A 16,944-nucleotide genomic window follows, 5' to 3' on the forward strand; every position below is an offset into this window, starting at 1 on the left:
AAAATAAGAGTATTTTTGTAATTTCGTTTGTTATTTGCATACACTTTTAAATAATGATATTACAAAAATACGCTCATTTTAATAAGGTGTTATAATATAATTGGCTTAATTTACGGATGACGTGGTGAACTGAGTTTACCTGATAAATTTTTGAGAAAAATATAGTAAACAAATAAAACAAAGAATAGAGAGGGAGGGGTGCTATGTTCTTAGGATTGTCCCAAATTTGATGATCCATTACATTTGGTCAGCATTAGGAAACCACCACCATCTATAACCCATCATTTTCCTATGTGCTCAATGTAACAACGCTTAAGTTTAACCTATTTTCAGATCCTTATATTTTTTATTTTTCTGGCTTACTCTATTTTATTTTTTTAATTAGTTTTTATATTTTTTATTTATTTGATTTTTTTACAATAAAATTTCATAATAATCCGGTCCTTAATAAATAGATAAAGGACAAAGTAAATAAAATATGAAACTTTAAAAAAAATAACAAATATACAAATGACTTAGACGAAAATAAAAATATAGAAATTAGGTAAACAAAAAGTGAAAAATATAGGGACATAACTAAATAAATTAGGGATCAAATAAATAAAAAATAAAAAAATACAGAAATCTAAAGATGGATTACGACATGTAAAAATAATAAATTTTTGTGTTTTAGTTCAATTGTAACGACGCTTTTTAAAATTGCATCATTTAATCATTTTTAAGAGTTTGTGTGTAAAGATTATCTGACAAAAGATAAAATAAATATATTTTAATTTTCGTTTAAACTTTATATGACTAAAGATTAATTATATATAAAATTATGACATTTGCACCAAGTTTAAAAAAATAATTTGGCTTTTTAAAATGTGTCAATCACAGAAATGCCACGTATACTAAAATTTGCCAGAGTTATTTTAAAATAAAAAAAAATAATGTATATGATTGACACGTTCTAAAAGTTATGTTATTTTTAAAATTTAATATAAAGGTCATAATTTTAGAAGTAAGTAATCCTATAATTAATTGAGATAAAGTTTTACTATAATATTATAGAAATACTCCTGGATAGCATATTTCTTTATTGATACCCATCTAAATTTTTCCAAATCTAATAAATCTCAATTTTTAACTGATCTAGTTGATGAAAAGGGTGAAGAGTTGGTTGACTTAGGTGCATGCTCTGCTATATTTATTTATATTACTATATAATATTTGATATTTAATTGTGTTATTCTAATAGTATATATCAAACTTTATATTCCTTTAGTAGCTCATTTGTCGTGATTTTATACTTAATTAGGTTAGAGAAAAAAGATGCTGTCTTAAACATGTCATATGTAGCAAATATCTAGTGATGTAATTCTCAAAAAAAAAATCATGCATATTTAAATATAGATATCTTTTTTTATATTGAAAAAGAATTGACGTTTGTGAAAGGAATTAAACTCATAACCTTAATGGTTTGCTGCATAACATTTATACCATTTAGACTACAGTTCGTTCGTGCATGTTTAAATATTTAGGCCAAATATTGTAAAAAGGCCAAACCTTTTATAAAAGTTTCACAAAAGTCCTGACCTTTCAATTTTGTCGATTTTGGCCAAAAACAAATTATTTGGTTTCAATTGTGGCCAACTCTCGATTTGATTTCAATTTGCCTATGTGATGCTTATGTGGCACCTATGTGGTATGCCAAATATTAAAAGGTCAGGACTTTTGTGAAACCAAATAATCCATTTTTGGCCAAAATTGACAAAATTGAAAGGTCAGGACTTTTGTGAACCCAAATAATCAGTTTTTGGCCAAAATCGACAAAATTGAAAGGTCAGGACTTTTGTGAAACTTTTGTGAAAGGTTTGGCCTTTTTACAACATTTGGCCAAATATTTAATCATATTCGGCTTTTTTTTTATCTAATTGCTATAGTAAAAATGACTAGACTATGCTAAAAATAATTTATAGATTGAGATATCAAAATTAGTAGTAAATTTTTTTTTCTATTAATTTTACATAGAAAGAAGTTTCATGGTAAATGATGGATACCGAATCCTACTGTAAGTATAATGGAGCCGAGTTGCAGGAGATCTACTCTCAGGTGACACCGGACTCCCCCTGAAGACCGAAAAGGTATGAAGGAGATGCCGAATCTCTAAGATTCGGTAACACGCTAATAAAGACCGAATCCCACATGATCCGCCAAGAGCGCGTCAGGCCCGGGATTCGGGTAAACGACTAAATATGGAAATCTTGTCCTATTTAGGACACAAACACTACATATGGAAGGATAAGCTCTACTTTAGGAAGATAAGACTATTTAGGAAGACGTTCCTAAATAGGACTCTTATCAGATTAAGGTAGATCCCGACAAATCAGGAGAATCTCTACGATAAGGCCGAATCCCTACAAAGTAGGATTCACCTGCCTAATACAACTCTACTAGGTATATTCGACTACTATAAAAGGAGCACGAGGTATGCCTAGAATCACAATTACATTCATATACTCAAAACGCTGCTCAAAGCTCTAGACTGACTTTAGCATCGGAGAGTTAATCGGACAACCACCGTCCGGTTAGCTTCTACCTTGTTTTGCAGGTTCACTCACCGGTTCAGAAGGCAGACTCCATCAATTGGCGCCGTCTGTGGGAAAAGCTTAACTAAACTTCAAAAGAATGAGCTTTTCTGAACTCGAATACAAATCTCATTGAAGAAGATGACTTCTGAAAGAGTAAACCTGAAAGACAAACAACCAATGGAGTCAAAAAACACTCCGGAGATAATCAACGTGACGGAAGACGGGCTTCACAACTCCGGGGAAAAAAGCAACACCGGAGGACCCTCCTTCTCAACACCTCAGTACCAAACTAATCCGATAAGGGGAAGCAACCCAATTGCTTTCAACCTAAGCACTGAAGAACAAGCACCAAATGCAGCGGCACAAGATCCACACAGCGAAATGCTGAAAAAGATACTAGAATCTGTACAGGCAAATCTTGACAGATTGGCTAGTGAAGCCAAAAGAACAAACGACAGGCACGAAGAAACTATGAAAATGCTAAGGGAAAACTTCAGCCCTACAGCTCCCAGAAGAAGAGAAAGAACAGAAAGTGCAAACCCAGGCCGACGAGAGACAAGGGCAGAAAACAACAAAAGCAAGGAACCTCGGACCAGAGGAAACGAAGAAAGGAACGAAGCAAGAAACCAGCGAGAAAATAAAACCAGCGACGAGGAAAGTCCGGACAGAGAAAAATCTAACGAGGAATCGCCGGAGGCACCCAGAAATGAACACAACCAGGAGGACGCCCGAAGCGGTCTGAATACGAAAAGAGACGAACGAAGGGAGAAGGAAAAAGAAGACGCCCCACCAAGGAGTAAGCGACAAGAAAGAGATGCAGGGAAAGAACAAAATAAGAAAAAACACCAAGAAGGAGAGGGCGAATCGTCAGAGACACCCCAAAAAAGCAAAGCCACATATGTGGTGGAAGAAGATTTAGAAGAGAAGATCGCCAAAGCGCTCAAAAAACTAAAATCTGAAGAATTGGACATAGATGACCTCAGGTTGAAAGGATCACCCCTCTCGCCCGAGATCATGGAGGAAACCATCCCGCACAGCATGAAGCTGCCGACCTTGCCAATTTTCAATGGGGAAGGAGACCCCCGAGACCATACCTCTAGGTTCACAGCGACCATGGGGCTACTCAGCGTATCAGACGCCATCCTCTGCAGGGTTTTCCCTACCACGCTCACGGGCACAGCACAGAGATGGTATAACAAATTAAAACCAGGCTCGATCAAAAGCTTCGCTTCGCTTTCAACAGAATTCCTCAACAGATATCTCACAAACATCCCAGCTAAAACTACTACCAGTATCCTAAGAGTCTGTATCCAAGAAGAAGGAGAAACCCTGCGAAGCTACATCGAACGATTCAACAAGCAAGCTATGAAGATAGACAACCTGAACGTCGACATGGCGACAGAAGCATTGCGAGACGGGACGCGATTCGGAAAGCTGGTGGACAAGCTGCTAGTCAATAAACCCACAACTTTCTCGAACTTAATGGGCATAGCTCAGAAATACTTCGAGTTAGACGAAGGGCGAAGGGCGATTCGCGGAAAGGAAGCAAAAGGAAAAGAATCAAAAGAGAGATCCAGAGAAAAAACCAAGTCCAAACCTGATGACAGGAGAGGAAGACCCGAAGAGAGCAGACGATTCGCCCCCCAGACAAGATATGAATCAAGATACGATCCCAGAGATGATGAGAATAACTTCACTCCACTAAACACCAGCCGAACTAATGTCCTCATGTGGATCAAAGAAAACGTCAAAAACGTGGTATGGCCACCAAAAATGAAAGCAGAAGTAAGAGACACCAGAAAGTACTGCAAATTTCACGACGATTACGGACACGAAACGGACAGCTACAGAGACTTGAAGGTCGAGATCGAAAGAATGATCGACACAGGCGAGCTGAGGAAATTTGTGGCCCGAAAAGAGAAGAGCAATGACAAGGGAGAAAAAAGAAACAGAGAAGACAAGCCAAAAGAAAAGGAAGACGAGCGCCCATCCAAAATTCTGGGAACCATACACATGATTAATGGTGGAGGGCATAGTAGCTCCACGATCAGGAGGAAGCAGAGGAAGGAAGTAATGAACATACGAGAAACTCACATGCCGCCAGTGATCTTCGATGTAGAAGACTATGAACACGTCAAAGCACCTCACAACGATGCTTTGGTAGTAACTACTATCATTGAAAATTGGAACATGGAGCGGATCCTTATCGACGAAGGAAGCGCAGTAAACCTCATGACAAACGCAGCATACAAAATGTTGGGAGGAACAGCGTCAAGGCTACGCCGAGTCCCAATTCCGCTATCAGGACTCGGTGGACCCTCCATCACCCCGCTGGGAGCAGTCACCTTGGAGGTAATAATCGGCCCAGAAAGAGGAATAAACAAGAAAATCATGTCACTATTTAACATAGTGGACATGGAATTGACATATAATGCCATCCTAGGAAGACCTTTCCTCCATGACTCGGCAGCGGTAACCAGCATCAGAGCGCTGGCAATGAAGGTACCAACTGAAAAGGGAGTAGTGACGCTGAGAGGAGACCAAGGAATAGCCAAGAAGTGCTATGACGAGTCAGTGGTGGATCTCCAAGAAAACAAAACCGAAAAGAAGGAAGAATAGGAACGAAAAAAGACCCATCATCAGTAACGACTTCACGTCTTACCAGATGGCGTCAAATCTATCTTTAATTTTTTGTATGCCATCTTTTATCAATAAAAGTTCAATTTTGCTGCTATTTGATTAGCCAGACGAACCAATAAAGAAATGAAAATCAAGAACAGCCACGAACAATTAAATCAAAGATGAAAGAAGAAAAAAGAAAGATCAAATTCAAGAAAGGCTAAGAGCCAAGAAAATGAATATACTCAAGGCAAAATCGCCAGAATAGGCAAAACGCCACTAAAGGTTAAAAGCCAAGAAAATGAGTTTAAATTAACTCAAGGCAAAATCGCCGGAATAGGAGAATCGCCACCAAAGGTTAAGAAAATGAGTTTAAATTAACTCAAAGCAAAATCGCCGAACCAGGCAAATCGCCACAAAAGGCTAAAAAATGAGTTTAAATTAACTCAGAAAAGGCAAATCGCCAACAAAGAGTTTAGATTAACTCAACAAAAATAAAAATAGTTTAGATTAACTCAACAAAAACAAAAATAAAAAGAGTTTAGATTAACTCTATAAAAAGCAAAGAACAGGGTTTAGAATAACCCTCGAGGCAAATCAAGTACATAAAAATAAGGCGAAAGCACATTTCGAAGAAACATAGAAAATATATTCATAAATTGTGAATTACAAAAAGCAAAATCAATACATCAGCAAATACAATCAAAAGAAAAACTACTAGACGCGGTCTTTAGACATCTTGGCGAGAAGATCACGGGCGATGGCCTGGGGATCCAACCCGTTAACCCCAGAAAGATCAATATTAGGATTCTGCTCTAGAAGCTTCCTCCCAATCGCAAGGCGATACTCGCTTATCAAAGCAGAGTAGAAAGCCTTCGTATCTAGCAGACGGATGTGAAGACCCTCAACCTCCGATCTTAGATTGTCCCTCTCCCCACCAACAAGGGAATTGATCCGAATAAGCTCCTCAATCTCTTGAGTCAAGTCATCGGTCTTTTTCTCAATCACTTTCACCTGGCGATCATTAATCGCATCCTGCGCCTTGAGCTGCGCCAGGAGAGAATCATGCTCTTCCAAAGAGGCCTTCAATTTCGCCCTTTCAGACTCGGAAGTCGCCAAAAGAGAAGACAGACGCTCGACCTCCTCCTCGGCACACTGTCGGCGGTCGTTCAATACCAAAACAGATTGAAGAGCCTACACACAACAGAAATAAACAAATAAGAAAACAACTGAATACAAAAAATATATTATACTCAAGAAAGAAAGCACTTACAGAGAAACCATGAAAACAAGCCAGATCGGAAAGCTCTTGACCCGGCCTACCACAAAACCACGTGACATCAGCAGGAATCGCCAAAGTCCGGATATATTCCGCTAGCACTCTCGGATTCAGCAAACTGGCAGGATCCTGACCTTCGACCCACTGAACCAAGTCTGGAGCAGAAGAAGAGCTTCCAGGAAAACTCTCCCTCGTTGGAGAATCATCGCCAACTCGACGTCTTTTTCTAGACGGAGAATCCGGGTCTCGACCTAGAGAAATCTCTCCCGAATCAGCAACAACAGGCCCCTCTGAGGCCACACCCCCAACTCCCCCCGAGACGATAGATGATGCTAGAGGGGGAAGTAGTGACGGAACCGCCTCGTCGCCTACTGGATCAGCCGACTCATCATCATCAACAATAATAATCTCAGGCAACGCTATCTCGGCAGGAGCTATGGGAATATCAACAGGAGCCCCATCCACGTCAATGTCGCCAGGAATAATGTTGGCAATAGGAACGTCAGGACCACCCATCGGAACGTCCAAATCTACTTGAAATCCGGAAAGGAAATCGTCAGAAGAAGAAGACATCCTACAAAAGAAACATTAAAAAGAACTTAAGCAAACTAATATACCTTGAACAAAAGAGTAGCAAAGATCCGCCAAGCCTCGAGGAGGATCCTCCAAAGGAAGCCATCGACGCCGAAGATGACTATTGACCAAGACATCTAAAATAGGACGCGATTCAACACTACAGGAAGATATGTCGAAAGCAAGTTTTGACTCGGATAAATTTAAAGGAGAAGAACAGCTCCGAACTGGATGAGAAGAAAAACCATCCGAAAAATGAAGAAAAGAAAATTTATGGTAGACAATAAAGAAACGCCTTCGCCAGCGACTGGTTAGGCAAGGAAGATAAATACGAGATCGCCCTTCTCTACCAAGGGCGAAAACGAAGCAGCCATCACACTTCCTAAAGTCTACAAAATGATATAACACTTTGAGAGAAGGGGCACAGCCCCGGAGCCTACATGCCTCCGAAAAGGCGAGCACTACTCTAATCGTACCAGGGTAAAGTTGCCCCAGAGCAACCTTTAAATCCCTACACACTTCTACTAAAAATGAATCTAAAGGAAACCTAAGACCAGCAACAAATTGCTCTTCGAAGAGAACCGCCCTACAAGAAGATCCGGGAGAATCGGACGCAGCCATATCGGCACCGGGTAATATTACCCTATAATCGAAAGGAAAACTATACTTAAAATAGATATCTAAGACTTCATCCCTACGAAGCTTTGATCGGGTAAAAGCCATAGCAGCGCATGCATCTTCCACTCGACTAAGAGGCATCCTAGAACAGGGAATCACAAACATAAACACAAAATAAGGATCAAACAAAAAATATATTGAAGAACACGTTGAAGAACACATCGAAGAACAACAAGCACAGAAAAGGAATTTCCAGAATATAAACCATGAAGAATATATACAAAGAAGAAAGCCATATTAACATCCAAACAACGAAAGAAAACATACCTGAAAAATCTCTTGAAAACAAGTCACGAAGAATCAAATGATCAAACGAAGAACGAAAAGGGAAAAGCTACAAGAAATGAGAGTAAATTCGAAAAGTAAGTAAGAGGGAAAAGAAGAAATACAAAGAGATTAAATACAAAACGCTTTTGAATCATTAACCGTTGAAATCATTAAATGCTGACACGTGGCAACACAGAATCTTACTAAAGAAGAAACGTCACCCACAAACATATGAGACGACTCGCCCGGAATACAAAACGACTCGCCCGTATAAGAGAACTCAGCTCCAAAAGAGCCAAAATCCACTAAGGCATAAATGCCAAACTACTTCAGCTCACTTGCGGGGGGGCTAATGATGGATACCGAATCCTACTGTAAGTATAATGGAGCCGAGTTGCAGGAGATCTACTCTCAGGTGACACCGGACTCCCCCTGAAGACCGAAAAGGTATGAAGGAGATGCCGAATCTCTAAGATTCGGTAACACGCTAATAAAGACCGAATCCCACATGATCCGCCAAGAGCGCGCCAGGCCCGGGATTCGGGTAAACGACTAAATATGGAAATCTTGTCCTATTTAGGACACAAACACTACATATGGAAGGATAAGCTCTACTTTAGGAAGATAAGACTATTTAGGAAGACGTTCCTAAATAGGACTCTTATCAGATTAAGGTAGATCCCGACAAATCAGGAGAATCTCTACGATAAGGCCGAATCCCTACAAAGTAGGATTCACCTGCCTAATACAACTCTACTAGGTATATTCGACTACTATAAAAGGAGCACGAGGTATGCCTAGAATCACAATGACATTCATATACTCAAAACGCTGCTCAAAGCTCTAGACTGACTTTAGCATCGGAGAGTTAATCGGACAACCACCGTCCGGTTAGCTTCTACCTTGTTTTGCAGGTTCACTCACCGGTTCAGAAGGCAGACTCCATCAGTAAATTTTAGATAAAATGATTTTTCACATTCACAATTTTTATCATTTTATTAAATATAATTGATCAATTATTATCAGTTTAATCGTATTAATCAATTAATCCAGTCGGCTTAATTTATTTTTGAAAATTTTCAATTAATTTAATTTTAGTTAATCAATTTAATTAAACAAAAAATATGATTCAATTAATTTAACTTTAATTAGCTTGAGCCGAATTTTAATTCATTAGAACGTTTTCTTAATTCCAGTAATCACCCCCATCATTTTCTTTATATTGTGCCCTTAGTTATTTAATTTAATTTATAAGGTTTAGCGACATTTTATAGTTTTGGCATGATTGATCGACCTAATGCATCAATATATATATATATATATATATATATATAATTTTATTTAAGCAATTAGTAAAAAAAAATTTATCAAGATAATATATTATGGAAATCAACAATTCAACTTAAATTGTCAAAGTATATTATAGATTATAATTACAAAAAAAAAATGAAATTATAAAATCGACCAACGAAAAGAAACAAAACAACAATAAAAATTAAAAGACACAAATTTTACATGTGTTAAATAATCAGAAAAAATTCAATTGTTGATAATTCTTGACACCAAAACTTCTATTTTCTCTTGTGCTGTAGCTAATATACTTCAAATTATATGAAACGCTTGAATCCTCAAGAATTAAAATCTAAAGTTTGATCAAATGCTAAAAAAATTTGAACGATCCAAAGCAAACTGTATAGCAAATAAAAAAAAGGCTTAATCACCAAAAAATGCCAAACCTATACGTTTTGTGTCAATTATAGCCAAACCTTTAAAAATCACCAGATTTAGCCAAACCTTATATGTTCTGTTTCTTTTTTAGCCATTTTTGAATCGAACCGGTTTTTTTGACACCGTGTCGTCCACGTCACCGCCAACTAAGCAATTGGCTGACATGGCAGCTGAAATATTTAAATAAGGTTTGGCTATAACTGACACAAAAAATATAGATTTGGTATTTTTTGGGTGAATAAACCTAATTTTAAATTCAAGCCAATTTTTAAATTTAATAATTAGTAAATTAATTATATCATTTATGAAATTTATATATATTTAAAAATAATTAATATTTCCTATTTAATACTAATTAAAATTAATTTTAATTTTTTATTAAACCTAATTAAATCTAATAAATTTATATTATAATAAATTTTAATGAATATGTAATTTAAAAAATGAATTAACGTATTACTTAGGAATTAATATTGAATTAAATTTGGTGAAAGGATTTAATGTTTATGATGATTTTGAACTTGATTTAGTATTTTTAATGTTGTTGAGATCTTGTTATGACTGGATTTAGGTAATAAATAAAATAGTTATGTATAAATTAAGGTAATTTTTTGGCTATGCCGAGTAAAATGACATATGCGTTTTTGCTTATAAACATCATGATATATATTGATTACACCACAATGAGCTTCACTTTTTAAAGAAAAAAAATGAGAAAATAATTAAACTCGTCCTTTAAATAAGCAGTCTATTCAGTAATTATTTTATATTTATATGTGTATAGTTGACTTATGAACACTGTCGTATATTTGTTGTGTATATTACTCTCAGATTGTTCGTTGGAAGACGAATAATTGGGTCTCAAACGGCGGCGGTGTCAAAGAATCGACGACTGGAATTTAAAAAAATAAATTTTAAGATGAATATGACATTTTTTGTTTTTATTAGAATTTAAATTAAGGAAAAAGGGTCATATATGCCCTTAACATTTGACTCGAGGATCAAGTGAGCCCTTAACGTCCGGAAAGGTTCAAATATGCCCCTAACGTCTTAAAAATTGGACAATCAGACCCTCCGATTTTGACAATTAGGCCCCCCAACGTCTCATTTATAAGTCAAAATAGGGGCCTGGTTGTTTACTTTTTAAGACGTTAAGGGCATAATTGAACCTTTCCAGACGTTAGGGGCTCACTTGATCCTGTAAACAAACCTTAGGGGCATAAATGACCCTTTTCCCTTAAATTAATTATATATCTCTCAAATATGTAAAAAAAATATTATAATTATTTAAATTTAGTAAAAATAAATTAATTTTAATTAGCGTTAAATAAAATTATGATTTTTTAAATATATATGAATTTTATTATAATATAATTAATTATTTAATTATTTAATTTTAAAATTAGTTTTATTCATCAAAAAATACCAAACATATGCATTTTGTGTCAGTTATAGCCAAACCTTATTTAAATATTTCAGCTGACATGCCAGCCAATTGCTTAGTTGGCGGTGACGTGGACGACACGGTGTCAAAAAAACCGGTTCGATTCAAAAATGGCCAAAAAAGAAACAGAACATATAAGGTTTGGCTAAATCTGGTGATTTTTAAAGGTTTGGCTATAATTGACACAAAACGTATAGGTTTGGCATTTTTTGGTGATTAAGCCTAAAAAAACTCTAAAAACATATCCGTTTATTCAAAAACACAACAAAAACAATGAAATAAATGAGTTAAGAGACGATGATATCCGGTTGAAAGCCGAAGCTCACATTCCCCAACGCTCGAAATCAAAAAAAAAAAAAAAACTTTTTCTCTCTATATCTTTTCTCTCTCTAAGTGTTTTCAATAAATTGTTTTATCGCGCATGTTCCACCCCTATAATATTTTTAAAACTTCTTAAAATATTTATATTACAAAAAATATAAATAATAACAATACAAGGGTGTCATCATCATATACGTATATGACTTCCTCCGTCGTAATAGAATTGTCTACTTTATCTTTATCACATAGCTTAAAAAAACAATTGTTGTTTATGGATTTTGTACAATTTTTTTTATTTTTTTTATCATATCCCTATTAATATAAGGTCTACTTGTAATTTATTTATTAGTGAATTTTAAATAGGAATAATATAATAAATTAAGTGTAAAAGTTAATTACTTTTTAAAAATAGAAAAAAATTGAGATAATTTTTTTTGTTAAATGAACAATTCTATTGAAACGAAGGAATAATAAGTAAACAATGAGGATGAAAAAGGATAGGATGTTGGTACAAAATATATTTCCTTCAGTCCATAATATTTGTCGCATTTGACTTTGGCACAAGAACTAAGAAAACAATTAATATGTCTTAATTTATAAACGCTTTTACTAAATTAAACCTACATTAAAACCTGTTTACATTCATAACTATCATTTTCATTTGTTTATTGTATTCTTTCACTAAATAAATGGAGGGCAAACATGGAAAAATAGCAATTAATGCTCTCTTAATATTATAACATGACAAGTATTATGAACTAAAAAAATTTCTCAAATGCGACAAATATTATGGACCGAAAGAAGTAAATATCACTAATGTTAATAGTGTCGCGTGTCCCTATGGCGTATGCTGGTGCTCAGTTTGACAGAGAAGTCCCTATCCACTGCACTGATTTTTTTATTTTTTTTAAGGATAAATATCACTTTAAAATTTAATTAAATTTATGTTCCTTTTATTCTATTTTAAATTTAATTAGTTCCTCTTTATATTAGTAATATTTTACAGATTAAATTGAATATATTATTTATTTATTTAATAAATATAATTAAAAGTAAGAAAAAACATTTATTATTGTTTAATTTTTTTTCTTAATTTTATTTAATTGGAATTTTTATAAAATGAAATTTTAGTTATTTAATATTTTAAAAAATTAATAACTTAGACCAAAAGACTTTTAATTAAAATTGATAATAATAGTGATATTTTAGCCCTCTTATGATTCAATCGATGTGCTAACTAGAGAGACGATGTTTCGTCAAAAAAAAAACACTGTATCTAGCAAAAAAAACCAGGGATAAAATGTCCATGGATTATTCAAACCAGCATTAAATTTATATCAATTAATCTGAACTTTTTATGACGATTTTGTACCACAAGGATTTACATATAGATATTTATGACTTATTAACTCGTTGTCTTTTTTTCTAAATCAATAAATTCATTAGATTGTATATGTTAAGATAATACAAAAAGATAATACAAAAAGATTTGAAAATCAAACCTCCTGATATGAATTTATTGATTCACTTAATATGTTCACCGCATGATTCACATAATTACTTACTAAATAAAAACAATAAATCATTAAATCGGCTCGCTAATGAAATACAGTATTTCATAATTTTTTTATTATTATTGCAAACTGATCTTTGATATTAGACTTTAATCACTACCCATGATTTGATAATTAAAATGTATTATATGGTTTTGTATTTCAATTAGAGATTTTAAAAAATATCTATTATCTTAATATTAAATGCCGATTATAATTTTTTTGATGAATGTTTAAATTATATTCAATGTAAACATATTTATACATAAAAATTTGGATGATAGTATCTGAATTCTGCCTCTTTAGTTTATAGAGTAAACTAGTCGTAAGCCCCGCGTATTTACGCGGAATCAAATTAATATTTATTTAGATAATAAATTTAGTAAAAAATATATATATAGAAAAACATAAAAAAAGAAAATCAGATACAAACTAATAAAATTAAAATCTATTTTAATGTTAGTAATAAATTATTTGAAAGTATTGATTATATCTAATATTAACACTCTTTTATTAATAATTTTTATATTAGATAAAAATCAAATTTGACATTTTTATGGAAACTTAAAAGAATGCGAAATACAGAATAAACAAACCAATTTGCAGAAAAATTAAATGCTCTCTAAAAATTCTTGTATAAACACGACCTAATGCCGGTGGATTAGATAAATATATGTTTCGCTTGATCATTTTGAGGTAAAAATCTAAACCTATATACTGATGAAATACAACTCAATATTGCCTTAATAACTAATGAAGATATAGATGAAAAAATGAGTTAGCTAGATAATAATCTGCACAAAAATTATGAAAGGTAAAGATATCTTTTTGTACAAATATATATAATTTTATAATATTTGGTCACATAATGATTATGTACGCACAAATAAACCCAAATGACGACTATCATTTGCAACAAATTTCATGAGTTCGTCTAACTCAGAAAATACAAACATGAATGATACCTATTGACAATAATATTAATCATCATCCAATAGTATATACAATAATTCATCACAATTTATCAAATCGTTCGAAGGCATATTAGAGTCCCAGTAAATCTGTAAACCAATTACTTACCTTTTATTTGCTGGAAAAAAAAGAAGGTTGCATGACTTGGAATCAAGAGGAAGGAGAGCAAATAATAAGATAAGGTTGATATTGATAGCGTTAATCAATCTATACTACATGCACTAAAATTGAATTTTAAATCTCGAGTTTGTATGCTAATAGGATTAGATGATTTGGATGAATATAAACTCTAAAGGTAACTCATTAAAAGTAGTAAAAATAAAATAGGTATTTTAATAAAAGTGGAGACTATGAGAAGGCTCTATTTGGTGAGAATTAATGAGAGAGCTCCGTTGGTCCTCTCAATTATATAATATATAGATTATATAATCTTTTAGAATTTAGATTTTCTATTTTTAACATATCAATTATAATGTATCTATAATCTTCAATTAACAATAGTATTTGGAGAAGGAGTTGTTGTCTCTTTTTTAAAAGGAGTTATATAAAGTGTTGATTGAATCGGATGCTGTGAGTTTGCGGGTGTTTGGAGAAGTTTGAATGAAGAGTGATTGAAGACTGCACTTAATTCGCGAAACAATTAGTAATTTATTTTTATTTTCGTAAGTAAGATCTGCGAATCAGGCAGCATGTTGTCTGTTCCATGTCAGGTCATCGGATTTAGTTTTTAAATTATCCCGATTTTCTTACAAATGTAACTGTTTCATATTCAATTTAATGAGATCCGATGAATTCAAAAAAAAATTAACAATAGTATTAGTATTAAAAAAAATCTTTAGCAGATAAATGTCAATTAAGATAGTAGATAATTTTTAATATTTTAAAGTTATGAAATATTATTTATCAATTAAAAAAGTATACGGAGACTTAAGCATGTCGTGTTTAAATTGCTGAATACACGTCACATTTAAGTATATACACGACTTGTTTATAGCACGGTAACACTGCTAGCGGTTTTCTTACTAGTATTAAATATTAATATAAAATTAAACTTATATTTTTCCTGCCACTTGTTGAAAGCAAATCCAGCACTCAGACTATTTGGTTTTGGTGCGCAGCCCTCACGTGCGCATCCTTATAACTTGTATAGTTCCACCAGAGTTTACGCTGCCGAATCATTTGGAAAATTTATAACAGTTGAAAATTCAATCCGTTGTGTAAATTTTAATGAGTTTGAATATGGAAAAAAGAGCTTGACAAACGCAAAGAATTTGAATGTGTTGTTTGGAGAAATTCTTAGGTAGGTTCAGTTTATTACGTCATCCGTAAATTAAATTTATCATATAATGACACATAATTAAAATGATGGTAATTTTATAAATTTATTTATTTACACATTTAAATAGTAATATATTATCATCATTTTAATAATGTGTCATTATGTGATAGGTTTAGTTCACAAATGACGTAGTATACTGAATTTATCTTAACATTTCTCCTATTATTTGATCATATTGAAGTTGAATTTGCCATAAAAGAAAGTTCATATTGAACTTCAATTTCCACATATAATACTATGTTTGACATAATACTTATTTTAGAGTTTGGGACTCTTTCGAGAACTTCGTTAATTTTGGATACAAGTTGTTAGGTCCAGACTCAAATTAATCCGCTCAAAATTTATAATTTTGCATGCAAAACACATGTATTAATCCTAATAGGCTAAAGTAATAGTTTTAAAAAATACCGACTTTTACTTTTTTTTTTAGGAGTGATGTCATAAAAATTCACGAACTTTATATATTTTCTCATTTTAATCATGCACTTTAAATTTTCTCATTTTCATGCACGAACTATCACTTTTTTTCAAATTCATACACGGCGCTGAGGTGTTACAGCTCTATTGGTGTACTTCGCTGAGGTGGAGGTCATTTTACACCGATGAATGAGTGCCACCTCAGCAGCGTGTATGAATTTGGAAAAAAAGTGGTAGTTCGTGTATGAAAATGAGAAAATTTAAACTTAATGATTAAAATGAGAAAACGTGTAAAGTTCGTAATTTTTTTTGACATTAACTCTTTTTTTAATAGCACCTGACAAACCGGAAATTTTATCCTTTTTCATATTTTTGACTTTCAATTCCACACTAAGATATTAAATTGAACTCTTTTCATTTGAATAATGTTTAAAATAAATTCTTTATATTTAATATATATTTTAAATAGTACTTAATGTTACAAATATCATAAATAAATCTTCTACTACACAAATTTAAAAAATATATTTAATATAAATTAATTAAAAACGTTCCCGACTCCGTCACCACCTCCCTTGGACCCATCGTCGAGCTCGTCCTCCAGGGGGAAGACGCGTCTGTGCGCGTTTTTTTTATTGTCAAAATAACAATTATATTGATTTGGGAAAATAGAAGTACATACTATTTATTAGCATTAATTGCCACAATTAACTGAATTACTGAATAACTCCTGAAAATGAGGATATAAAGACTTATTAGCCACTTCATAGATCATCCAATTACACATTTGTTTAAAATGCGCGCATTGACTGACACATTTTTTTGACACGGACTGATATGTCGTGCTCTCATAGGAAAGGTATAAAATATGAATTTTTTAAAATTTTACGTGCTAGTGTAATAAATGACTCAAGTTAGCATTTTTGTAAAATTCATTACTCCTTGTTCTTTTTTAGTTGTCCATTTAGTCAAATGAATTTGTCTACATTTAGTTTTTCATTTAGAATTTCAAGATAACAATAGCTATTATCTTCCAAATTTAACCCTCTCTAATAAATGACTATAACTCAATTTATAAAGCATTTATTATATAGTAGGGTTATTTTAGTATTTACTCCTATTATTTAAGACAAAAATCCCACTATCTTAATATGTACAATTTTGGGTGAATGGACAACTAA

The sequence above is a fragment of the Mercurialis annua genome, linkage group LG6 (assembly GCF_937616625.2).
Source record: "Mercurialis annua linkage group LG6, ddMerAnnu1.2, whole genome shotgun sequence".
Lineage (NCBI taxonomy): Eukaryota > Viridiplantae > Streptophyta > Magnoliopsida > Malpighiales > Euphorbiaceae > Mercurialis > Mercurialis annua.